The following is a 26,760-nucleotide window of genomic DNA, read 5'->3' as shown; positions in this document are numbered from 1 at the left end:
ATTCAGAAGCCCCAGCGTGTGTACCTGACTTGGGCTCATACAATCAGAATAGCAAATATCCTGAATGTGGGGGTTGGAAGCCATCCCAACTGCAATGTATGAGGCTGGGTTTCATCTCCCCTGAGAAAAAGAATATTTCAGCCTCTCCAGGAGGTCTCAAAACAGTGCATGGTTTTCTGACACCAGCGGAAGAAGCAATGTTTGTTTTCAGTTGCCTGGTTCGGAACAGATTTTGTCAAAGGACAAGACTGTGTTTTACATTGATTTCTTGGAGGGTTTTTTTCCTGCTCTAGAACTTCTTTGGGAATAAGTTACTCTGTACAATTGTCTTTACTGGTTGTGGTGGGCAGCAGGGGTTGGAAGGAATGTGGATGAGGAAATAGGATGGAGAATAGTGTGACCAAGGCTGAAGTTTACAAGGAAAATCCTGAATGACTCCTGGGTCAGCCAAGGGCACTGCCAGGGTGACCCTGTTCCATGAGATCAGACAGTAACCTCCGCTGAGTGTCACACAAGCAGGGCTTGAACCCGAAGAATATTCTCTAGCAGTCCCAGCAACTCTGAGAGCTTAGGTTTTAAGAAACCCATTTCACAGACGTAGAAACTGAGACTTGGACACTTTTTTTTTTTTGCTTTGAGGAAACATGAATAAATAAGTCATGGGAAGAGGACCTGGACTCAGGCACAAAGGAAAGCTGACACCAAAAAACTCAGCAATCAAGAACAATGATATTCCAATGCCGTATTTTTCAATTACTGCAAAAAAAAATCCATGATGAACAAAATATCAACGCTTTAAACTAAGAATTAATAACAGTGCTTTGCTGAGCCATAGTGAAGCCTAGGGCGAAAGGAAATATCAGTAATACTGATTCTGTCTTTATTTATCTTGTTAGTGAATCTTTTCGGCTTCTTGTTAAATTTTGTGCCTGAGGTGGGTGCCTCGCTCGCTTCACCCCAGATCTGGCCCTGTGTGGGAGCCAGAAGTATCTCCCTTAATCACACGTGTGATCACACATCAGGGCTCTGATCATATCTCTCCCAGGGCTCCCTGTTACCTTCGGGAAAGAGTCCAGGTTCCCACACCGGGCTCAGAGAGGATTCCATAATTGAGGGGGCACAGAAGGAAATGGCAACCCACTCCAGTATTCTTGCCTGGAGAATCCCAGGGATGGGGGAGCCTGGTGGGCTGCCGTCTCTGGGGTCGCACAGAGTTGGACACGACTGAAGTGACTTAGCAGCAGCAGCAGCGGCAGACGTCAGCGGCCCCTGGAGCAGGCTGTGTGGTTTACACACAGCAGGCTGAGGACACCGGCTCCAGACCTCAACTGGGTTTGGATCCTATTCTGCCATTTTTTGTTGTTGTCCAGTCATTGAGTCACGTCCGATTCTTTGCGACCCCATGGACTAAAGCACACCAGGCTTCCCCATCCTTCCCTATCTCCCGGAATTTGCTCAAATTCATGTCCATTGTACTGGTGATGCCATCCAGCCATCTCGTCCTCTGCTGTCCCCTTCTCCTGCCTTCTTCAATCTTTCTCAGCATCAGGGTCTTTTCCAATGAGTCGGCTCTTCGCATCAGATGGCCAAAGTATTGGAGCTTCGGCTTCAGCATCAGTCCTTCCAGTGAATATTCAAGGCTGATTTCCTTTAGGATTTACCGGTTGGATCTCCTTGCAGTCCAAGGGACTCTCAAGAGTCTTCTCCAGCACCATAGTTTGAAAGCATCAATGCATTAAAACTCAGCCTTATTTATGGTCCAACTCTCACATCCGTACATGACTGCCCGAAAAAGCATAGCTTTGATTATACAGACCTTTGCCGGCAAAGTGTATTCTGTCATTTTCTAGCAGTGTGATTTTGGATGATACACTTAAAGTCCCAGGGTCTCAGTTTTCTCGCCTGAAAGAGGGTGAAACAGTCATTCGGGGTCCCACAGAGTTGTCGAGAAAATTCAATAATTAAAAACAAGACCGCATCGAACGCATGGTAAGTGCTCAATTAATTCATTCAACAAACTGTTAAGCATCTGCTGTGTGCCAGGTATACAGTGCTGGAGCTTGGGGCTCAATACATGCTATTTATTGCTATTACTATTATTTAATCCTCACAGCAGCTCACAAGGTAGGTGCCACTATTTTCCTCCTCATTTTACAGGTGAGGAGACGGAGCCTCAGAGGGATTAAGTAACACACCAAGCTAAGCAAATAATTAAATTGAGAAGATAGGGTAGAACCCCAGTAGATGTGGCCCCAAAGTCCGCAGGGTTCTTAGTGTGGGCTCTCAGAGCCCTGCCTGCATGCATTTGTCTTCCCCTCAGGTTCTCCGGTGGGCAGAACCTATGGTGCCTTCAGCCTCCTGTCTGCCTCAGGCTTAGCAAGAAGCTTTTTATACAGCAAGTGCTCAACAAATGGTCAACAAAGTAAATTGCATCTGGTCTTGCAGCTTTCTTGAATACGCTTTGTGGTGTATGCCCTGTTTGTGGTTACTTAGTCGCGAAGTTTCGTCCGCCTCTTTTGTGACCCCATGAACTGTAGCCCACCCGGCTCCTCTGTCCATGGGATTTTTCCAGGCAAGAATACTGGGATGGGTTGGAACACCCTCCTCCAGGGGATCTTCCCAACCCAGGGATAGAACCCGAATCTCCTGCACTGGCAGGCGGATTCTTTGCCACTGAACCACCAAGAAAGCCCCTTAAACCAGTTAGTCTATAGCATTTCGTTATGCCAGCCTGAGTAGTGTTAAAGTGTTTCTGAAACAACTTCTGTGACCCATCAAGGAATGAAAGTCAGACAGGAGATTCCAGAATGCCGTGATCCTAAACATTCACGCGTCCCTTCCCTCTCTTGATTCTTACAGAAATACTTGTCAAACATCTGCCAGGTGTCAGACCCTGTGCCCAGGCACTCGAAACTATGGAAACTAGAGTGGCGTCCCCGCCTTGTGGAGCTGACATTTGAAAGGGCCAAGGCATCAGATCATGACAACGTCATTAAAACGGGTAAGGGCTATGGAGAATGTGCATGGTTCTTCTCTGAACTCCTAGTCCCCTTCAGGGACAGAGGGCCTGGCTCAGGTGGCAGAACTGAGTCCAGAATGCAACTCCTCCCTTCCCCCTCCTCCCCAGCCCGCACACACACCTGCTTCTCCACATACTAGAGATCCCACCGCCTAAGTCTTTTTCCCATCAGCCACTTCTCTCCACCCTCCCACCACCCTCATCCAGGCTGCCATAAGCATCTCCTTAGTGCCACTGCTGCTTCCAGCCTGGTTCCCATCCCCATTCCATTTTCTCCTGGGCAACCAGAGACCTCTTTTCAACATGCAAATCTCATGTGGCCTCTCTCCTCCTGCAAATCCTGCCAAAGCTCGACTTCCCTATAGCAGTGGTCTCTGAAACGGGGCATCGCAAACCAGGGTCAACGCAGGATGATCCTCCCGGGTGTGGGAAGAAGGGATAAGAACTTCTCTTTCTGTGTACTTTCTATCACATCTGTTTGGGAAGTTATATTTCTGGGGTGTGTTTTATAATGTAGTTTCTTGGTTCAGGTTCCCTGGGAGCAGAGCCTGAGGCAAGGATTTGGATCCATGTGACTTACAGAGAGGAAGACACTCGGGAGAAACCTATGCAAGAGTCAGGGAAGCAGGATGAAGAGGCAAAAAGCTAATAAGCAAGGGTGGGGACCTCAGCTGGAGTCTAGCTTCCGCCTGGTTCTTCCGGGATCTCTGGCAGGTGAGTTACATCATAGGGGGTTGACCTTTTGTGTCGCTATGTCAGCCGCCTAACCTTAGGGTGGTGAGGGACATCAACTTCAAAGCAAGGCCCCTCCTTGTGGCCAAGGGAGGCTGCTCAGATGAGAGGGTGGGTCATTTATGAGCGAGTATAACGGGCACCCAGAGTGTGGACTGTATGTATGGGAGTGGGAAGAAAAGATCAGATGGTCTGTTTATATCTATTTTCCATTTCTTCCTTTTTTCACTTTATGTATTTTCTCCCTTTCTCTCCATTTTATGTATTTTCTTCCCTTCTTCATCTTCCCCGTCTCCTTTCCCCCTCCCTCCCCTCTCCCTCTCCACTTCTCCCCATGTTTCATAATAGACACATCACCGCGTGTCTGTGATGTATTAGTATAAGATTATGTGTGTAATTTAACAGTAGATACATCAGTGTTGTCGGGGGTGAGGATTAAAAACTCATGTTGTTTTGACTCCCTCGGGGAGTATAGATGAACTTGAATTCACATCTGAATCCCTCTTCCCATGGCTGAAATCCAGTCATGTGTAGAAGCCAGGGCTGGAATGGGCAGGGAAGAAGCACAAGCAGCTGAAATCTAGACTTTAGAGGGGCCCAGCTTTGTTTACTTTGGAATCCGGCATCAGAACACTTTGACCCAGTCTCACTGGTCCCCTCGTCACTCACTGGGGGCGTGGGAAGGGGGAGCGTGCACCAAGGGGAGCCCTTGCTGCTATTTTTAGAGGGTCTGATAATTCTGAGCTCTTCCTATGCCTCAGCCAGCCCCTAATGGAGCCTCCTGATGCTGTGAAATCCAAAAGCTGTATCATCCTTGGCCAAGAACAGCAGCCAGAGTGGAAAGCCTCGTGGGTCAGGGGAGCCAACAGTGTGAAGGTCATGCACTTAGAAGCAAAGGGGGTTCTCACCGTGTGCCAGGCTGGGCCCTCTGTGCAGATCACTCCCGTCTCAGCTTCTGGGCTGAGACTGGGAGATCGCAATTCAGGTCACATCTGCAGTAGACCGGCCTGAAAAAGGAGGGGCTCAAAAGTCAGACACAAGTGGGACCCTACTGCACTCTGGCCAGATACCCAACCGCAAGAGCTAAGTGACCTTGGGCGACTTTGGTAATTTCTCTGAAGTTAAGGTCTTTACAACACCTAGGCCAGTTTCCCAAAGCTAAACCCAGGACAGTGTGAGGTGAGCACAGTCCTACAACTGATGACAATAACTGAGCACTTTGCTGTATGCCCAGAGCTGTGCGAAATGAGACGAGTGTGCCTACGTGCATATGCACATGAGTCACGTGTGTACACACGTACGTGTGTTCTAATTCTGTAACCTCAACAACCCTATTGGCTGGGCGTGTAGACCCTGGTTTTTCACCAAGGAGTCTGGGGCTCATCACTGCTGATAAGCGAGGGTCCTGGGGTTTGAACCAGGGCTGTACACGTCCTCACCACCCCCTTTGCTGCCTCACATACCTTCCCTCTGTTATCAGCTCCCCCAGTACAGACTCCAAATCCTTCTGAGACAGCGAAGCCCTCGTTTGCAGGTATTTGGAAATCATAACAAGAAAGCAGAATCACCTTTATTAAAAATTCCACGTGGAAGCCAGTTGGGTGTAGAAAATGCACACATCCGATGGACTGAACATCTTCTTTATCTCGGTCGCTGCCTACCCTAAATTAAACCCCCCTGAGGGCACCGCTGTCTTAATTAACAGCGTGCCTTGTTAACAGCGTAAACATTTCTCCAGCTACGTGGAGCAGATCGTGCCAACTAAAGAGGGAGACGAGGCCGAGCTGGAGGGCTCCTCTTGCCTGTCTGGTCCCCAAGTGTCTTCTGGGAGGTCACGGAGACGCAGGGCCCTGGGGTGACGGCCACCCCTGTGCAGTGAGCTGCAGTGGGTCTGTGGGCTGCCCTTGGAGGCTGGGAGCTTGGATTTGGAGTCACTGAGACCTGGGTGTGTGTGCTGGCCCCTCTCTGCGCCTCAGTTTCCCCAGCAGTGCTCAGCTCACAGGACGATGCAGTACTTACCCACCTCCCCCCAGCCCCACCTCACCTGGAGCCCAGGTGAGGCTTGAATGAGGACATGTGCACAGAGGTACCGAGCACAGGGCCTGGCAGGTAAGGATGCTGCCCCGCCCCCTTCCATCTGCTCTAGTGAACTTTTTTTTTTTTTAATGCCTTTGGGCCAGTGAGCATCAGTATAATGTCCCACCTGGGTAGGGATATTTTCCCTTGTCCCGAGTCCCATCTCTCCAAGGAAGAAGCCAAAAACTCACCTTGCCATCTTCCTTGTAAGCTTGTGGTCCAATATGGGGACCCAATCCTGGAAGACTTGGATTTTTTGTGTGTGTGTGTTGGGGGGGGGGATATTTTTTACTGAAGAGTAACATATATTTGTATATAATGCTTCAGAAGTCAAGAGGGTAGATACTCCTGGGGAAGAGTGACGTGGGGAAGAGTAAGAGTATCTCCTCTCTTGACTTCTGAAGCATAGGCTAGTTTGGATAGTCTTTGAAACTTACAGAAGTGAAATTATATAAAGATATATATTACGTGAAAATATATATGGAAATTAATAGAATTAATTGTATATATAAATTACATACATACATATAAATTGAATATATATATTGAATTAATATACACATAGAAGTATAAATTATATTGTGCATATAGCTATACATAACTCATCCCCATCGCAGAGCACTACTCCACCATGTGATGATACCATAGTTAGTCAATTAATTAATTAATTAAAAATATTTATTCAGCTGCACCAGGTCTTAGTTGCGGCCTGCCTGATTCTTAGTGGTGGGTGGCATGTGAAATCTTAGTTCCCTGGCCAGGGATCGAACCCAAGCCCCCTGCATTGGGAGCTTGGAGCCTTAACCACTAGACTATCCGGAAAGTCCCTGTAGTTAATTTATTAATTCAACTGTTGATAGACACGTGGGCTGTTTCCAGTTTTCAGCTAATACAAATAAGGCTGCTATGAATATTCTTGTACATGTTTATTGGTGAATGTACATGTGCATTTCTTTTGAGTAGAATTGCTGAGTCAAAGATGATACATATAGTTGGCTTTAGCAGGTACTGTGAAATCCTTTAGGAAGTGTTTACACCACTTTTACATTTTCACTGATAATATCTGAGAGTTTGCAATTGCTCCAGCCTTTGGGCTTCCTAAGTGGCACAGTGGTAAAGAATCGCCTGCCAATGCAGGCAACTCAGGAGATGTGATGGAGAAGGAAATGGCAACCCACTCCAGCGTCCTTGCCTGGACACTCCCCATGGACAGAGGGGCCTAGCGGGCTACAGGCCATGGAGTTACAAAGAGCTGGACACAACTGAGCGACTGAACAATGGTGTGTGTGTCCTAGTGGATGTGGAGCCTCCCCTGGAGTGGTCCAGGGGGATGGAATCAGCACTGACCTTGGTCTTGTGGCCTCGAAGCTGAATCTCCCTTCCCTCCATAAGGCTGCAGGTGAAGAATTTGCGTCCCCCGTGCTCGCTTTCCTCCAGAACCGATTTGCCCCTGCACGCTCCTTCTCCAGTAAACTGAAATACAAGGTCTCCTTGTAATACTTTTATACACTGCTCGCTGCAGTTTAATATATGAGACACTGCATCATAGTCTGGAGGTTCAAAATTACCTCGAAGTAATCATTTCCTAGAGGGCTGGTAGTAAACATTCTGTCACATAGCTATAGATTGTCGCCTGTCGCCATCCATCAGCCCCCAGGGAGATATTAGGGGGAATGATACGGGAGTGAACGGAGAACAGGTGCACGTGGCTGCCAGCCCTCTGCAGAGGGAAACAGGCGTGGTGGCCTTATGGCAGCCTGGCTTTGTCAGGGGTGGGTTCTGTCTGCACCACAGCCCAGGATTGTGGATTTGAGCTGTGGGTGGCCTGTTGGCTTACTCAGTTCCAGGTTCACTGACTCTGTCAACCCTCATCTTGGCCTTCTGACATCTTCCCTGCATCCTTCAGATCAAAGCCATCACCTGCGTTTGCACAGTGATAATGGTGGTGTGTGGCGGTGCACATGTGTGTGTTCTCAGTCATCTCCAACTCTTTGCGACCCTATGGACAGTAGCCTGCCAGGCTCCTCTGTCCATTGGATTTTCCAGGCAAGAATACTGAAGTGTGTTGCTATTTCCTCCTCCAGCCTTCCCTGCCCAGGGATCAAACCCTTGTCGTCTCCTTTGTCTCCTGCATCAACAGGTGGATTCTTTACCGCTGCATCACCTGGGAAGCCTCAATAATTACAGTCACCGTTCACAAGCACTCCCTCTGCCCCATGGAGTCTGCTGATCCTTTTCAGGGGTCATCGTATTAATCTTCAGAGTGACGCCAAGAGGGGATTAAAATTTTAGCTGTATTTCACAGCTGAGGAAACTGAGGCTCAGAGATGTGGGAAAGCCTGCAATGTCACACAGCTGGCCAGTGGCAGAGCCAGGATGTGAACTTGAAACTTGACCGTCTGCCTCCAGAGACCAAGTGCTGAATCACGACGCGTTGCCACGAGTTGCCTCTGTTAAACCTCCAGGTCCTCACTGAGCTCATGAGCTTGCACCCTTGCTATTTTCAGAGGCACGCTGCTCTTGTACAGGTGGAGAAACCCGAGTTCAGCATGTAGATGGCATTGCCAGAATTCCACTGAAGGGTTCTCTGGCCACGCACCTGAAAATTCCTCCTTGGGAAGGCACCTAGAGTACAAGTAAAACGTCACTGCCTGCAGACTTGCAGCACCTGTGAAGGGTCACCTCGTGGACCTAATGACTCAGTGGACTTCAGCCTAAGTCCCCAGCACGATCCCATGGAGTCTGAGGAAATGAAGTTGATACAGTGTGAACGACCCTCTTAAGAAAGTTAATAGTAATACAACTTAGGTACCGGCATAGCTATTTGTCAGGTGCATTCAGACAGCGGCCCTGAAACTTATATTTCATGAATGGCAAGATCAGTCCACTCTGGCCTGAAGGCTACTGTGGGGTCCCATCTTGTTTACTCCGACGATGAAAAGTATTGCCTCAGTTGGCATTTCGGGAATCTGAGATTGAAAAGAAGGACAAAGTAGACCATGTTTAGAAGGTTTTCAGCATGTCTTTGTCATCTTTGGGCTCCACCCAGGACTGGAACTAGGAGGCATTGGAGCTCTGCTTGACTGCAACCCAGCAACACTCAAAGTCTAGTCTCTGAGCTGTGCCTCTGCAATCTTTGTCAACAGTTCTAGACAAGATCAACTGGACACTGAGAACCAGCATGTAAAAACTTTTATAGCAATCTAGTCTTGCAAGGTGGAGAAGGCAATGGCACCCCACTTCAGTACTCTTGCCTGGAAAATCCCATGGACAGAGGAGCCTGTTGGGCTGCAGTCCATGGGGTTGCTAAGAGTCAGATACAATTGAGTGACTTCACTTTCACTTTTCACTTTCATGCATTGGAGAAGGAACTGGCAACCCACTCCATTGTTCTTGCCTAGAGAATCCCAGGGACAGGGGAGCCTGGTGGGCTGCTGTCTATGGGGTTGCACAGAGTTGGACACGACTGAAGCAACTTAGCAGCAGCAGCAGTCTTGCAAGGGGGCCAGGGGCACTTGCATCATCGAACCAGCTATAGGTCAAAGTGTTGTTGAAATTCAGTGGTAAGATGCTGGTGATGCAAGCAAGAACTAATCACGCAGAGTAGGACCACGTGGTTGGGCTTCCCAGGTGGCGCTAGTGGTAAGGAACATGTCTGCCAATGCAAGAGATGTAAGAAGTTTGGGTTTGATTCCTGGGTCAGGAAGATCCCCTGGAGAAGGTCATAGCAACCCACTCCAGTATTCTTGCCTGGAGAATCCCATGAACAGAGGAGCCTGGTGGGCTACAGTCCACAGGGTCGAAAAGAGCTGGACACCACTGAAGCGACTTAGCACACACGTGTGCTGCTGCTGCTGCTAAGTCACTTCAGTCGTGTCCGACTCTGTGTGACCCCATAGACGGCAGCCCACCAGGCTCCCCCGTCCCTGGGATTCTCCAGGCAAGAACACTGGAGCGGGTTGCCATTCCTTCTCCAATGCATGAAAGTGAAAAGTGAAAGTGAAGTCGCTCAGTCGTGTCCGACTCTTAGTGACCCCATGGACTGCAGCCTACCAGGCTCCTCCATCCATAGGATTTTCCAGGCAAAAGTACTGCAGTGGGGTGCCATTGCCCTCTCCAGAGCACACATTCGTAGGATCACATGATTACTGGCAGCTCCATGGACAACTAGGGCCAGTGATCACAACCAGTCTGTGATATATTTGGGAAAAGAAACAAAGCTGGCCCTTCATCACAGATACTTTGACATGTACTGGTATAAACTTTGTTAGGGACAATGCTGTTTTCAAAACACCCTGTCATCAGCATTTTATTCCACAAACAAGTAAACCTCGGACCAAGATGACCACAACAACAACAGCAACAAAACCCCAAACCTAATGTAGTAATAATTTGTTTGCGGTATGGTTTCGCTTCTTCCTTTTTTTCTATATATATTTTGAAGTATAGTTGATATACAGTGTTGTGTTAGATTCTGGTGTTCAGCAAAGTTATTCAGTTATATATACGTATGTGTGTATTTTTCAGATTCTTTCCCATTATATGTTATTACAAGATAATGTATAGTTCTCCATGCTAGACAGTAGGACCTTGCTGATTATTTTATATATAGTAGTGTGTGTCTTTTTGTCCCAAGCTCCTAATCTTTCCCTCTTCCCTTTCCCACTTTGGTAACTATAAATTTGTTTTCTATGTCTGTGAATCTATTTCTGTTTTGTAAATAAGTTCATTTGTATCATTTTTTTAAGATTCCACATCTAAGTGGTACCCTATGATATTTGTCTTTCTGTGTGTGACTTACTTTAGTTTAATAAGATAATCTCTAGGTCCATCCATTTTGCAGCAGATGGCAATACCTCAGTCTTTTTTATGGCTGAGCAATATTCCACTGTATGTATATGTACCACATCTTCTTTACCCATTCATCTGTCAGTGGACACTGAGGCTGCTTCCAAGTCTTGGCTATTTTGAATAGTGCTGCCATGAAACGGGGGTGCATGTGTCTTTTTGAACTACTTTTAGTCTTTTCTGGATATATGCCCAGGAGTGGGACTACAGGATCATATGGCAACTCTATTTTTAGTTTTTTGAAAAACCTCCACACTATTCTATTTAGTGGCTACACCAAGTTACATTCCCACCTACACTGTAGGAGGGCTCCCTTTTCTTCACACCCTCTCCAGCATTCATCACGTGTAGGTGTTTTGATGATGGCTATTCTGACTGGTATGCTGTGAAATCTCAATTTAGTTTTGATTTGTATTTCTCTAGGAATTAGTGATGTTGAGTATCTTTTCACGTGCCTACTGGCCATCTGTATGTCTTGTCTTTCTGACTTCTCTGTGTGCTGATGGGCTAGTGTTTGGCCGATTTCAGTTGGGTATGACTCTAGGCTGTGTGTTGTCTCATTTGGGGACCAGCAGCTCTCTTGTTATGGTGATGGCAAGAGTGCAAGAGATTGGAAACGTGATGCCTGTTGAAGCTTAGAACTGTAACAGTGTGACTTCCTCTCATATTTCATTGGCCAAGACAAGTCACATGACTAAGTGCAACACCAGTGAGGCAAGAGAGTAGACCCCACCCACAAGTCACATGACAAAGAGCATGGATGTATAATTCTGTGGCATTGGGAACCATAATCCAGTTCACCACAGCTGATAACCATGGATACTAGGAAAAGCACTTAGCAATGAGCCTGGCCAGAGTAGGTGCTCAGTAAACAAAAGCAGAGACATCACTTTGCCTACAAAGGTCCATGTAGTCAAAGCTATGGTTTTTCCAGTAGTCATGTATGGATGTGAGAGTTGGACTATAAAGAAAGCTGAGCACCAAAGAATTGATGCTTTTGAACTGTGGTGTTGGAGAAGACTCTTGAGAGTCCCTTGGACTGCAAGGACATCCAGCCAGTCCATCCTAAAGGAGATCAGTCCTGAATATTCATTAGAGGACTGATGCTGAAGCTGAACCTCCAGTACTTTGGCCACCTGAGGTGAAGGGCTGACTCATTGGAAAAGACCCTGATGCTGGGAAAGATTGAAGGCAGGAGGAGAAGGGGATGACAGAGGATGAGATGTTTAATAGTGTCACTGACTCAATGGACATGAATTTGAGTGAGCTCTGGGAGACAGTGGAGGACAGAGGAGCCTGGTATGCTCCAGTACATGGGGTTCCAAAGGGTCAGACACAACAGCAACCAAGCAACAACAATAAAAATTCTCTTGGGAAGCAGACTCCCACATCTTCCTCTGAAATGATTGTGTGGGAGGGATTCCCCCTCCATGAGAGGTACCAGGGACGAATTGCCTTTCCAGCCCAGCATTAAGTCAGTATCCAGGGAGAAAAGGCTGTGACATCATGGGCCCAATGCTTTGTGTTCCTGGGAAGAAAGATCCCAAGTGGAGGCTGCCAGAACTATTATCAGCTGCTTGCATATCCATTTGCCCATCCACCACTCACAAAGTGCTCTATTTATTTGCACACACTCTGTAATATAGCAGCGGAGGGAGAATTCATTAAGGCAAATTGTGAGGGTTGCTTTAAAAAAGAAATTTCATCTCTCTATTTTATGCAGTGCATAGTTCCCTGTTTAATGAGAACTCTGCAAGTCCATTTTCCTTAAGGGTTTAATAAAAGTATAATTTAAAAAATTAAGACAGATGGGGAAAGTGCCGAGGGAAGCCATTTCTTCCATTAACTCACAGAGTAGACCTTCTCAATGCTGCAAGATGGGTGGGGAGAGGAAAGACTCCAGAAGCTATCAAGAGCCCTTTCAGGTTACATAAAACTCGGGCCTGGGTTTATGTGGCTCAGGGATTCTCGCTGAACAGATAGGAATTAGATTTATCAGTTGAGTAATGGGACTGTTGCTATCTGGCAGATTAATTAGTGCTGATACTGGAGCTTTGCTTTTTCTTGGAATTTGAACTACGGAGCCCTGAGAAGTGGACATTTACATCTTTCACACTTTTTTTCTGAATTATCTTGGTTGCTTTTGGAGGGGAGGGGAGAATGGGGTGGTTGAGGGAGGGACAGCCTCGGGGCGTTGGGGGCCCCTGTGCGGTTTTCATCTCCCTATATGCAGCGTTGTTGTCATTGTTCAGTTGCTAAGTCTTGTCTGACTCTTTGCAACCCCATGGACTGTAGCCCACCAGGCTCCTCTGTCCACGGGATCTCCTAGGCAAGAACACTAAAGTGGGTTGCCATTTCCTTCTCCGGGGGAATCTTCCCGATCCAAGGATCGAAACTACACCTCTTGCATCTCCTGCACTGGCAGGCGGATTCTTTATCACTGAGCCCCTTGGGAAGCCCCAGCATGTACTGTGTCAAGGGCAAGTTGTCCACTGCAGCTCGGTTGCTTTCCATCCTGCTGCCACCCCTGGCTTCCTGGAGCAAGGTAGTTCCTAAGCTATAGTCAATCAAATAATAATAATAGCACTATTATTATTAAAGAAGCTAAGGATGAGCATTGCTCACGTTTTGAGGTGCTTATTTTGTTAATTTCACTGGGAGGCTGGTGTTGTTATCTTCATCCCAGTCTGACAGATCACTAAACCAAGGCTCCGTCACTCAGAATATACAGAGCTGGCAGTTCAAACCTGTGTCCCTGTCTTAATCCATGTGCTACCGTTTTCTCTGTGACACATGGGCCGTCAGAGTCTCAGAGATGTGGGGTAAAATTCCCAAGCTTCAAGAGCCAGGGTAGACGGAGCACGAACTAGCTTTCTTATCTGGCAGCTTTCCCCGCTGCATCTCTTGGATTTATTATCGGGATTCTGACTTAGTTTACTTTTAGCCTGCATCATACTCGTTCAGTTCAGTTCAGTTGCTCAGTCGTGTCCGACTCTTGGCGACCCCATGGACTGCAGCATGCCAGGCTTCCCTGTCCACCACCCTCATCCGGAAACCAATGAGCAAACTCACATTGATAGAGGTCTCACCGTGTTGCAGGTACTCTTCTGAGAGCTGCATGTTCTTTATTTCATTTAATTTTCAAAATACCTGCTAGGAGGAAGGTACAGCGGCCCTCTGTGTCAGTGGATCCCTCATTCCCAGGACCAACGACCCCCAGTGGGACTTGATCACCTGGGGATTTTGGTATCCGCAGGGGGCGTAGTCCTGGAACCAGTCCTCTGCGGATGCTGACAGACCACTGTGTGTAGCACCTCTGCTTTCTCGATGAGTGATCCAAGGCTCTTAAGAGGCTAAATGACTCACCCAAGGTCATGCGACAGGAAGGGGTTCAAACAAGATCCAGACCCACATCTATCTGAAACTCTCAAACCTTTGCACTGAACCCCAAGGCTGAGTAGACATGATGGCCAGCTTCCCTTCCCTTCACTTTACCAGTGTCCCAGGCTGCCTCCATCCCTAGTAACTGAGAGCTGATGGACACAAGGCAGCCTGTCACACCTGGGAGTTATTTTTAGCACGTTACTATATAAATCCTTCTTCTCAGAAGGTAGGAAGGAGTCTGCTTGCCTTGATGCATCCCCTGGTCAGCATATTGTTTTACGGTTTCCTCGGTGTGCTGTGAGTTGTCATTCGGGAGACCCTCGGGCCTCAATGAGGTGGACATGGGTTCCTGAATCAGCAGCTTGGGAAACACACTCTTCTCTGCCTTTCTTGGGCTGCCATTCATTAAGTGATCCTAGAGAGGAACTCTGATCCTTTCCAACCAAGGAAATGCCTTTGTTTTCCCTCTACATTCAATTCCAAAGTAGTTGAAAGCAATTTCCGTATCTTGACCATGTTGCCAGAGACATTTGAACTGATGGATAAAGGTCAATAACTAGATAATGTCCAGAGAATGGATAGGATGACTCCTAAGTTCATGTTCACTTTTTCAAAGTTGTTAACTGGCTTCAAGTAAGTTAAATTATTCTCTCATGGACTGTAGACCACCAGGCTCCTCTGTCCCTGGGATTTTCCCGGCAAGAATACCAGAGCGGGTTGCCATTTCCTACTCCAGGGGATCTTCCTGACCCAGGGATAGAACCTGCATCTCTTGCATCTCCTGCATTGGCAGGCCGATTCTTTACCACTAGTCCTACCTGGGAAGCCCAATTAACTCTCTGTGTCAAAGAAAATAAGAGGGCAGGTTTTTATTTTGTAAGGATACTTGGATTTTCTGTTTAGGACCAAACAGTGACTTTGGCACCACACAGACCTCTGTTCTCAACTTCTGCATCCGTACCCGACATCACTATTAGATTACAGCACCATGGCCTGCTCAGACCAGCTGTGATCTTAAAACCCTTCCAAGTAGCGGGAACCAGGCACCTTCTGCCACAGACCAAAATTGGGTTAGAGGTGAAATCAGTTTGCCAAGTGTGTCTGGAAGTTTTACATCCTCTTTGAGTTTCAGTTCAGTTCAGTTCAGTTCAGTCACTCAGTTTTTGCAACCCCATGGACTGCAGCACGCCAGGCTTCCCTGTCCATCACCAACTCCCGGAGGCTGTTCAAACTCATATCCATTGAGTCCGTGATGCCATACAACTCTCTCATCCTTTGCCTTCAGTCCTTCCCAGCATCAGGGTCTTTTCCAATGAGTCAGTTCTTTGCATCAGGTGGCCCAAGTATTGGAGTTTCAGCTTCAGCATCAGTCCTTCCAATAAATATTCAGGACTGATTTCCTTTAGGATGGACTGGTTTGATCATGCTGTCCAAGGGACTCTCAAGAGTCTTCTCCACAGTTCAAAAGCATCAATTCTTTGTCACTCAACTTTCTTTATGGTCCAACTCTCACATCCATACATGACTACTAGAAAAACCATCGCTTTGACTAGATGGACCTTTGTTGGCAAAGTAATGTCTCTGCTTTTTAATATGCTGTCTAGGTTGGTCATAGCTTTTCTTCCAAGGAAAGTGAAAGTGAAAGTCTCTCAGTCATGTCCGGGAATACTCTAGGCCAGAATACTGGAGTGGGTAGCCTTTCCCTTCTCCAGGGGATCTTTCCAACCCAGGGATCGAAACCAGGTCTCCCGCATTGCAGGTGGATTGTTTACCAGCTGAACCACAAGGGAAGCCCAAGAATACTGGAATGGGCAGCCTATCCCTTCTTCAGTGGATCTTCCTGACCCAGGAATTGAAGCAGGATCTTCTGCATTGGATTCTTTACTAATTGCACTATTAGGGAAGCCCAAAGAGCAAGTGTCTTTTAATTTTATCGCTGCAGTCACCATCTGCAGTGATTTTGGAGCCCAAGAAAACAAGTCTACCCTGGGATTCTCTTGCTTTTTCTATGACCCAACGGATGTTGGCAATTTGATCTCTGGTTCCTCTGCCTTTTCTAAATCCAGCTTGAACATCTGACAGTTCTCAGTTCATGTACTGTTGAAGCCTGGCTTGAGTTTAGGCATCTGTTTTTTCCTATCAGATACATGGATTGAGTTAAGATGCTAATCAAGGCCTCTGATGGGAAAACAGATGATGCTCTGATTCTTAAATAATGAGAAATGAAGGCTTAGGGGGTGATTTGTTGAAGGTCATAGTAAGTGAGGGAGAGGGTTAAGATTTGTGAGTCAGATCCAGGTCCCCGTCTCGGCTGTACCATTTCCTCGTTTAGTGATGTCTGGCAAGTCACGTCAAATCCCTGAGCCTGAGTTTCCTCATCTGTAAAATGGACATAGAATGTTACCTCAGTGAGCCATGGTGAGGATTAAGCTGAGATCCTGCACGTGAAATGCCTAGAAGACCTGTAGGAGAAGAAGTCCTGATAAAAGTTGGCTAATATTTATTCAGTTTTCTTAAAAATATCTCACGCACAAAACCCGATATACATTGTTACAAAACATGATGACTGTGGGTGCCACTATTCCCATTTTATAGATCATGAAATGCAGACTTAGGTAATAGGGCTTTCCTAAAATCATACATAAAGTAAATAGAAAAGCAGCTAGAACTCAAATGCCAGATATGGCAAAGCACCGGTCCTTACTTCCTGCAAATCTTATCCAGATATCCCTCACTCAGCATATCATGCAACATATCATGACCATACTTTTAAGTTTTCTCTACCCCCCTGGTCTGTTTCTCCTCACCCTCTTTTATTCTTCTCTGCAGAGCACTTTTTGCTTTCTAAGACACACTCTCTTACTATATGAACCACTTATTTATTTTGCATATATTCTATTGCCTGTCTCACGCCTACTTGCCTATCCCCCAGGGCAGGGGATTTAGTTTATTTTTTGAGCGCCGTATTCACTGCTCTGAGCACAGCCCTTGACACACAGTAAAGCGCTAAATGTTTACTGAGTGAACACGGGGAGTCTGCCTGACTCCAAAACTTGCTCTTTGGATCGCACTGTGTCCAAACTACACGGTCTGTATCCAGAGTTACTAGTTGTTGAAGGCCTACCATGTTGGGCGTCATGGAGACGTCATAAATATATTATTGCTACATTTGACCATAACCGTTCATGGAAGGGACGATTATCCAGGCTTTGCAGCTGAGGAAGCTGACACTCAGCAAGGTTTTGAGACTTGATCACGCCCAGTGGACATCTGTTAAGGGACAAAAAGGGAGTCTTATCTAGGTCAGCTGGATGCCAAGACCTGCTCTCCATCCCCAGCCCATGTCAGATTATAAGAACCGGCTTCCTTCTCAGAAGCTGTTTATGAGTACCATCCTTGGGCCAAAATTTTCACTTGAGAACCAGACTCTTGTTCAGCTTAAAAAAAACTCATCAAACCTCATGAACAGAGTCTACTGTGTACATATTCCAGAACTGGAGCCCACAGAAACCTCGAAACAGAATCCCTGGGGTTAGAGGAAGTCATAGGGAGTGCAGGAATCTGATTTTTAATAAGAACCTAGGTGATTTCTATGATCAGGCTAATCCGCAAAGCCGTAAGAAAGTCATCCATCTATCCATTCATTTCCTCATCTTTGAAATGGGGATAAGGGACTTCCATGGTGGTCCAGTAGTTAAGACGCTGTGCTTCCAATGCAGGGGGCCTGAGTTCAATCCCTGGTCAGGGAACTAGATCCCACATGCCACAACTAAAGGTCCTGCATGCAGCGACTTAGGCCCAGCAAAGCCAAAAAAATTAAAAATAAAATAAAATGGGGATAATACCAGTACCCAGCTTATATGGTTATTGCAAAGATTAAGTACGACCCCGTGGACTGTAGCCCACCAGGCTCCTCTGTCCATGGGATTTTCCAGGCAAGAATACTGGAGTGAGTTGCCATTTCTTCCTCCAGGGGGCTGATCCTCCTCAGGGACTGAACTTGCCTTTCCTGCTTCTCCTGCATTACAGGCGGATTCCTTACCACTGAACCATCGGGGAAGCTCCATGCCTGTAGTACCAGTACCCAGTTTTTATGGTTAATGTAAGGATTAAATAAGGGTATATTAGGAAACACAGGCTTAGAACAGTGACTACCAAGTAAGTCAGAAGAGCTGATTGAGCCCTGGGCACCTCCTATGGTTGGTGATCAGGGATACGGCAGAAACAGACAGACAAGGCCTTGCCCTCCTGGTGCTGACCATGTGAGCACAGATTTTGGCATCAGATAAACCTGGATTAAACGCCCGCCTTTGCCACTCACACTCAGGTGTGGACATGAACAAACTCCTGGACTTCTCTGGCTCCAGCGTGGGGTAATAGAAGAGCAGTTTCACAGCCTCGTCGTTGTTGGTATAAACTAGAAGAGGCTCCGAGAGGCAAAGCAGCTTGCTAGGATCGCACAGCTAGTGAGTGTCAGAGCTGGATTCATATTCACATCTGCTAGACTGGGGCATCGAACATTTACCTACCACATTATACAGCTTCCTGCAGAGAGAGGTGGCTGTAGAACTCACAGGGAATGGGTGGAAAGGATTACGAACCCAGTGGAGGTTTCACCCAATTTACCTGCACACTGAAGCACATTAGACCAAGGCCTCCGTGGGAACACGCCCCGCCCCCCACCGTGACAAAGTGATGCCCAGACTTACCTAGTGCCCAGCGACCTCACACAGAGCCAGCCTCCCCAATTCTCCTGCAGTGTAGGCATTTGGAGAGCTCCTTGGAGAGTTTCAATCTCTCTAATCTCGCCAGGCTGGCGCAAGGAGGGCTTGGGAGACATGAAAGGCAGCAGTTATTTATTTCATGAATAGATAACGGCAGGCCATTTAGAGGGAGCAGTGGCAGGAAGATGAAAAAGCTATTAATACAGTTGGAAGCTCATTTCTTTCGGAGTGGTCAGCAGCCGCCGGAGAGGACAAAAACGAGAAAATATTGCAATGGGCGCTCCTGACAACACAAATTATTCAGGAGATATTAAAGTGCGTTGTTCACCATCGTAAACATTTTTTTTTAATGTTTATGAGATCTGTTCAAAGGCATCTTGATGGATGAAACCCAATAACATTTATAGGGGTGTGTGTGCCTCTGTGTGTGTGTGTGTGTGTGTACTCACATTTCTTTTGTTCTCATTGCTGTTCAGTCACTAAGTCTGTCTACCTCTTTGCAATGCCATGGACTGCAGCACTCCAGGCTCCTCTGTCTTCCACTGTGTCCTGGAGTTTGGTGAAATTCATGTCCACTGAGTCAGTGATGCTATCTAACCATCTCATCCTCTGCCACCCCCTTCTCCTTTTGCCTTCCATCTTTCCCAGCATCAGGATCTTTTCCAGTGAGTTGGTTCTTCACCTCAGGTGGCCAAAGTATTGGCGTTTCAGCTTCAGCATCAGTCTTTCAAATGAATATTCAGGGTTGATTTCCTTGAGGATTGACTGGTTTGATCTCCTTGCTGTCCAAGGGACTCTCAAGAGTCTTCTCCAGCACCACAGTTCGAAAGCATCAATTGTTCTAGTAGCCTTTGTAAATCATTTCTTTGAGCGGATGTACTTAACAGTGGCTAAGCAGGGTCTACATAGGGCAACGTGAAGTCCATGCCTCTGTTCCCTGGGTAATTATACTATTTGTGACATCTGCCATGTTTGCAGAAGGGGTTCTGGAAGCTGGGAGTTGACTTGAGACTGATGGGAGCAGAAGAAATGCTCCAGTTCTGAAAGGAGAAAACCTGGAGGAGCATGGCAGCACATCCCATTGTCGGGAACATATTTCCACCCAAAGAGGGGCCTGTAGGAACAGGATTTGTGGGGATCCTTGCACCTCTGACCCCTGTAGGAGATTCACAGCATAGAGGATCCTGTTCAAGGCTGTCTGGTTCTTGAGATAAAGCAGTCCCCTTAACATGGCTTAATTCTGCTTTGCCCCCAGACACTAACCACAGCACAACACAGCAAAGCTCTGGTTCCTTCGAGGATGCCTTCTGGAACACAACTTTTACATGATAAAACTGGGCAAAAAGCTGATGATCATTGTAACTAAGCCATGATAGCATCTCTGCACAGAATTATTAGCTTACTTATTTTAAACGAAATGACTCGTCATGTTTGGTTCAGGAACTAAGCAAATTAGACAATCTATTAGTTTTAATAAATGTTTTGTTTTTTTTTCCCATTTGAATTGGTTTATAGTTTGTTGTAGGACTTAAGCACATAACCAATTTACCTGAGAGGGATGAACTCCTGTTTACTCAGTTTTGTAGACTGATTAAGAGCATCAGTTAGGGAGTCAGGTGCCCCAGGGTTGAATTCTGGCACTTTCACTTCCTAGAGTTGTGACTTTGGGAACGTTATGGAGCCTCTCTATTTAAGCCTCAGTTTCCGCATCTGTAGAATGGGGGCAATACTGGACCTATGCTACTGGCTTATGGAGATTAGTTGAAATACAGCAGACAAAGGGTTTGGCGCATCGTAGGGCTGGCATGTAGTGAGTTCTTAGTACATGTTGGTCTTCATCATCATCAGAAGGGGCTGGGGCTCCCAGGTGAACCTTAAATCTTCCTTCCTTTCTCAGGGGCGCTTGAGGAAGTCTGGGCTCTGTGACACTGATAGAAGGAGTGTATCCACTAGAGATAAACGATGGTCTCGCTGCTGTCACTGTACGTTCTGAGCCCACTGCACTTGGTTGTTGGATCTTTGTTACGTGACCTGTAATTTATGGAGTGCAGCTACTGAAGGAAGAGAAAGTAACATGTGCCCCTACTTAGCAGGGTATTCAAGGCTCTAAGACCCTGAAGCTTCCCTGTGCCGATGTGACCCAGAGTCACCCCAGCTCCCATCCTTCAGACCAGAATGGTGTTTGGGACAGTGGACATTGGCTCTGGATATCCAAGGCCTTTGTGATGCTGCTGGCGTAACATGCTGCCATGCTCCTTATTCTCTGTCCATTCTTAGTGCGAAAGAGGTCTCATGCCCAGGGAGCCTGTCCTGTGTCTTCTGAATTTCAGCAGCAATCCAAACCTGAAAGCCACTCCAGTGGTCCTGAAAGTATTAAATAAACTTCCAGTTAAAAATATCTAGCAACTCGGTTTGACATTTATCTTCAGGAAACTTTAGGCAAATTACTTAAACTCACTGGACCTTAGGTTCCTCTTCTCTAGAATGGGGGTGAGATCATATACCTCACAGAGTATTTATTTATTAAATGAGATAATATATGTCAAATGCCTAGAATAGTGCCTGGCCCCAAACTGAACGTTGTGTGAAATGTCTGGTATCATGCCCTGCGCTGGGTCTAGGCAAGGGGACTTTCCAGACTTCTCTCCTACTCATCAGGGACCACCTGGCTCAGGAACTAAGTTATAAAGTTGTCCCTTGCTCAACATTTAGCTTTCTCTGAACTCTGATGCTGGGAGGGATTGGGGGCAGGAGGAAAAGGGGACGACAGAGGATGAGATGGCTGGATGGCATCACCAACTCGATGGACATGAATTTGAGTGAACTCTAGGAGATGGTGATGGACAGGGAGGCCTGGCTTGCTGCAATTCATGGGGTCGCAAAGAGTCGGACACGACTGAGCGACTGAACTGAACTGAATCTGCAAATGGGACCCCACCCCTGCCAATGGCTCAGCAGATAAAGAATCCACCTGCAATGCAGGAGACGCAGGTTTGATCCCTGGGTCGGGAAGATCCACTGGAGGAGGAAATGGCAGCCCACTCCAGTATTCTTGCCTGGGGAATCTCCTGGACAGAGAGGCTGTCAGACTACAGTCCAAAGTGTTGCAAAGAGTCGGACACAACTGAGTGATTGACAGCAGCAGCAGAATCTACAAATATAGCATTAGTTTCATGAAGCCAGTGAAAGTTTAATTCATGTCTAATTCCCTTTCTTATTGTTTGGCAAAATATTGCAAATACTAAATGTTATTGTTCAGTTTCTCAGTTGTGTCCGACTCTTTGCGACCCCATGGACTGCAGCACACCAGGCTTCCCTGTCCTTCACCATCTCCCAGAGCTTGCTTAAACTCATGTCCATTGAGTCGGTGATGCCGTCCAACCATCTCCTCCTCTGTTGTCCCCTTCTCCTCCTGTCTTCAATCTTTCCCAGCATCAGGGTCTTTTCTATACCTGCATGGTTGTATGGTTAAAATGTGAGATAGGTGTTAAAGAGTTGAAGAAATTAAGCCTGGTGGGTATGATAATGTCACGTAGAGATGGCCAGGCCGAGTGTGGACTCTCCTGTGTGCAGTGGGGAGCCACCGAGGGCTTTTGAGGGGAGTGGTCTCATGAGCCCTCTACTGCATGATAACAGTGATGACATGAATGACATCCATAAGGATATGCACTGATAACGGGGAACTCTCAGCTCTTCTTTTGTACCAGAAACTGTGCCAAATCCCTGACACCCAACATGGCACCTAGTCCTCACAGAGGACTCTCTAGGCTTGGAATACTGGATAATTGGCCGTGTGCTGGGCAGATGGAAGGGCAGAACGACTGGAGTCTTCTGAGATGTGATATAGGCTTCAATTAAGGGAGGACAATGGAAGTGGAATTGACAAACCCCCAAACACAGAGCACGTATTTGTCAATTTCACTGGTTGGCCAAACACCTCCTTAGTTCAGTAAAATATTCAACCACATCAACTTTAATTATAATCCCCTATGTCAGAACAGCCAGAGTAGTCATGACTCAACTACCCTATAGGAAGAGCCCTATTAACTTTAAAGGGGAGGGTGTGACTCTTTTGTTGCTGGGTCATAACGTTGCCAGAGGGGACATTCTACGAGGAATCTGTGACAGGGGCTTTGCCTGGGGTAGTGCATAAAGGAACTGATTTGGGGCAATTTTCTCTTAGCTGGAGGCTGTGCCCTCCTGACTTGAGATTTCCCTTTCTCTTCCATGAAAACCTCTCTGGGGACTGCTAGGAGACCTCTGGTTGGTCACTGACTATGTTGCTTTTCTTCCACAATTCTGGTCCCCCAGGCGGCCGCCACCCTCTGACTTGAGTCAGAGACGAGGTGTCCACCTACCAGCACTCCCGGCCCACTCCCTGTCAGTCTCCACATTTGCCAAAACAAATTCCCCAGGAGTCCCGTCGTCCACCCACTTCTCTTCACCCTGACCGCCACCACCATCCAGGATGCCATTATTCAAGAATGGCGGTGGCATCCCAGCTGGTCTCCTTGTGCTCAGGCCTGCGTCTCCATCTTCACAATGCAGCTGGAACACTGTCTTGAAGATTCACATCTGTGATGCCGTTCTCTTGTTTCAGAACCCAAACCACACGTCCTAGCATTCAGTGCTCGTCGTAACCTGCCCCCTGCCTGACTCCCTGACCTCAAGCCACCATGTGCTGCATGCTCCAGCTGTACCACACCGTTAGGCAGGCCCCTCCCCCCGACCAAAATCCCCAGGCTCTCTAACACCCTTCCGGGGACTTGAGTCCACAGGCGGACCCTGCAAAGCCCCTGTCCATGTGCCTATCCCTCCTGCCTCCCGATCCTTCTTTCCTGCCCCCATCAGCTTGTGGGGCTGGTAAACGAGGCCCGTTATTTCCCAGGGAGCTACCTCTGGGGCCATATCTGCAGTTCCAGCCGAGATTGATGAACTTTCAAATGATGAGGTTTCTGGGGGCATTTATTGACATATAAATCAAAATCCAATTTATGTGAAGGAAAATCCCAGCTGGTTTACATGGCAGGATTATGAAACAATTTTAGCCGTGTGCACAGCCTCTCGGACGAGGTAAAATGATTTTTACCTTCCACAAAAGAAGCTTTGCTTTTTAATTTCTGAAGGTATTTTCATGGGGTCACCCTGGAAACTCCTGACACTGAATTTGCCAACTTCCTCCAAGGTTGCCAACTTACGATACTGGTCTGAGGGGAGGGAGGGAAATGCAGTCTATTGAGAGCCTACTGCGTGCCAGGTACACACACACAGTATCTTATGGCGAGCCTCGAAACAGTCTTCAGGGTCCTTGACATCATACTGAAGGCCTTACTCTCAACCATGGGGCTGTCCAGTCTCTTCCTGAGAAAGGGTATTAGTTACCAATTGCTGCAGAACAAACTAACACACACTCTGAAGCTTTATAACAACTCCCCTATGTCGTTTCCCTATTTCTGTGGGTCAGGAGCCTGGACACGGCTTCACAGAGGTCCCTACTTGGGGTCTTACAAGGTCGAAGTGAAGTGCTAACCAAGGCTCTCGTCTCATCTGCGGCTCAACTGGGGAGGGATCTGCTTCCAGACTCATATGATTGTTGCAGCAGCCCTTTGCTCGTGGGCCATAGAACCTAGGATCTCACTTTATTGTTGCCTTTCGGCCAGAGGACCCCTCCCCCAACCCAGTTCCTTCCCACCTGCTTCTTCCAAGTCAGAGAGAGATAGGGACTTCAAGCGAGACAGATGTGACAGATGTGATCTTATATGATCACAGAAATGACACCATCCCATCATTTCTGTCATATTTATTGGTTAGAAGCCAGACCCAGGTCCTGCCCTCACTCTTAGGGGAGTGGATTACATAAGGCATAACTGGGAGATGGGGATCTGTCTGCTCCAGAAGGGATGAGCCACTCTTGGTCACACAGATAGATGTCTGTGGAGCTGAAATCTGACTTCAGAACCCACATGATGCTGCCCCTTCAGCTGATTCCACAGTCTGTGAAATCCAAAGCAAAACTCTTCTCAGGAGACTTATCCTGACTGCCAAAGCCTGGGCCATTTCTTCATCTCAGGAGCTGCTATGAGTTTCAGCACCCAAATCACTAAAACTATAGTGGAAGTGAGGCAGTTCTTCAAAGGATGACTTCTCAGGGTGTTAATGCCCCAAGTGGGGATGGGATCCTGAGTGTGTTCACTCCTGCTGGACACGGGCCTTTGCGGACTGTTCTCTGATGGACCCCGCGGGACCATGACCCACTGTGGCCCCAGGGAGACACTCACATGGCTGCTCAGAGGTTAATGGCATCACAGGTCTCGCTCCCTGTGGTCAACCTTCACAGAAGAGGCCCTTACCATCTGGCTTATTTAATGGTCTTGCTGCTGTGTTTTTATTTTTCCACCAATGTACACAGCCTCCAATTTGATATTTGGAACTCTTCCAGTTCTTCGATTCTGAACAAGACTTGTGTTAACTCCTGCGTGGCTGTCATGTACAGTTGTATGGATCGTGCACTGTGTAAGGATGCCTAGACCCTATTCGAAGTCCACACACTGAGATCTCTTTTCCAGTGGCAGGGGACACACCCAGCGTCCCTTCCCTTTTGTCGTAACAACACCCTGGTTGTGTCTTGTTTTGTTTTAGGAGCCTCCTTCCTTCACTCTTCAGCCTTCACCACTCGGTAAGACTGGGAGAAGCCCTTTCTACCTAAGGAAAGAGGCACCTCTTTCCATTCACATATAGAGACCCAGCTAGGCTTGCAGCAGCCTTGATGACTATTTTTCAACATAGCCGACCTTCTGGTGGCCTGGGGTTGTGACATAATCTGCCCAACCTGACTCTGAGAGCAAACAACTCACAGTCTTTAAAAACCCAGCAGCTGCCCAGCCACGATAGAAATTCTCCTTTCAATATGCTGCACCTAAAACTCCCAAGTCCATATGTAGCATCATTTAGGTAAAGAATGAGAAGCTCTGGCTGTCATGTGCCTTTAAATAAACCTTACAATCGACAGCCAAGGTTGGGCTCTATGCCGACGTTCAGTCATAAAGGCCGTTCTAGGGGAAAGAGTATTCAAAAGCCACATTAAAAAAATATGCAATCAACACCAGCTGTGGCCCAATTAAATTGAGCAGATCACAGGTGTTTATATGGATTACAGACACACACACACACACACACTTTACCCAACAAGCTACTTCCTTTAAAATACAGAGCTTGGAACACAAGATGAGGTCCATCAATCACTCACATCAGAATCACCTGAAATCCATAATGAAACTGTAAGTTTTTTCTCCCCACCCTAGACCAATGAACCCATATATTTTAAGAGGAGCACAAGAATCCAAATCCTAGCAAGGGCCCAATTTCAATATTAAGTGCCAATGTTAAGTTGCTGTTTAGTTGCTCAGTCATGTGTGATTCTTTGCAACCTCATGGACTATAGCCCACAAGGCCCCTCTGTCCGTGCGATTTCTCAAGTGGGGTTGCCATTTGGTACTGGAGTGGGTTGCTGTTTCCTTCTCCAGGGGATCTTCCCAACCCAGGATTGAACCCATGTCTCCTGCATCGCCTGCACTGGCAGGCAGATTCTTTACCGCTGAGCCACGAGGGAAGCCCCGTTAAATGTCATTAAGAGCACTCTGGGCTTCCCAGGTGGCACTGGTGGTAAAGAACCCGTCTTTACCACGGATTCCATCCCTGGGAAGGAAAGACCCCCTGGAGGGGGGTATGACAACCCATTCCAATGTTCTTGCCTGGAGAATCCCATGGAGAGAGGAGCCTGGTGGGCTACAGTCCATGGGTTCACAAGAATCAGACACGACTGAAGTGACGTAGCACACGCGCATCTATGCGAATTGGGCGCATTAAATGCATGTGTAATTTTCACTTCCTCATAGTTTGTTTAGGTCAGAAATAGAATGCTTACATCTTGGCAAAAAAATGTGCACTGATACACACGTGAAACTAGCACAGCATTGT

At 47.2% G+C, this 26,760-nt stretch overlaps 1 long non-coding RNA gene across 1 annotated transcript in view; it reads left to right on the top strand.

Annotated features, from left to right (window-relative positions):
• LOC112442006 (uncharacterized) overlaps positions 1-26,760 on the top strand; it is an 80,486-nt gene that overhangs the window by 9,727 nt on the left and 43,999 nt on the right. Inside the window, exons 2-3 of the long non-coding RNA XR_003029964.2 lie at positions 2,860-3,001; positions 3,550-3,733. This is a non-coding gene — a long non-coding RNA (uncharacterized lncRNA). The remainder of the gene's footprint in view (positions 1-2,859; positions 3,002-3,549; positions 3,734-26,760) is intronic.

Source organism: Bos taurus, chromosome 17 (assembly GCF_002263795.3).
Source record: "Bos taurus isolate L1 Dominette 01449 registration number 42190680 breed Hereford chromosome 17, ARS-UCD2.0, whole genome shotgun sequence".
Lineage (NCBI taxonomy): Eukaryota > Metazoa > Chordata > Mammalia > Artiodactyla > Bovidae > Bos > Bos taurus.
Note: the sequence above shows the minus strand (reverse complement) of the source record. Positions and strands in the feature narration are given on the sequence as shown.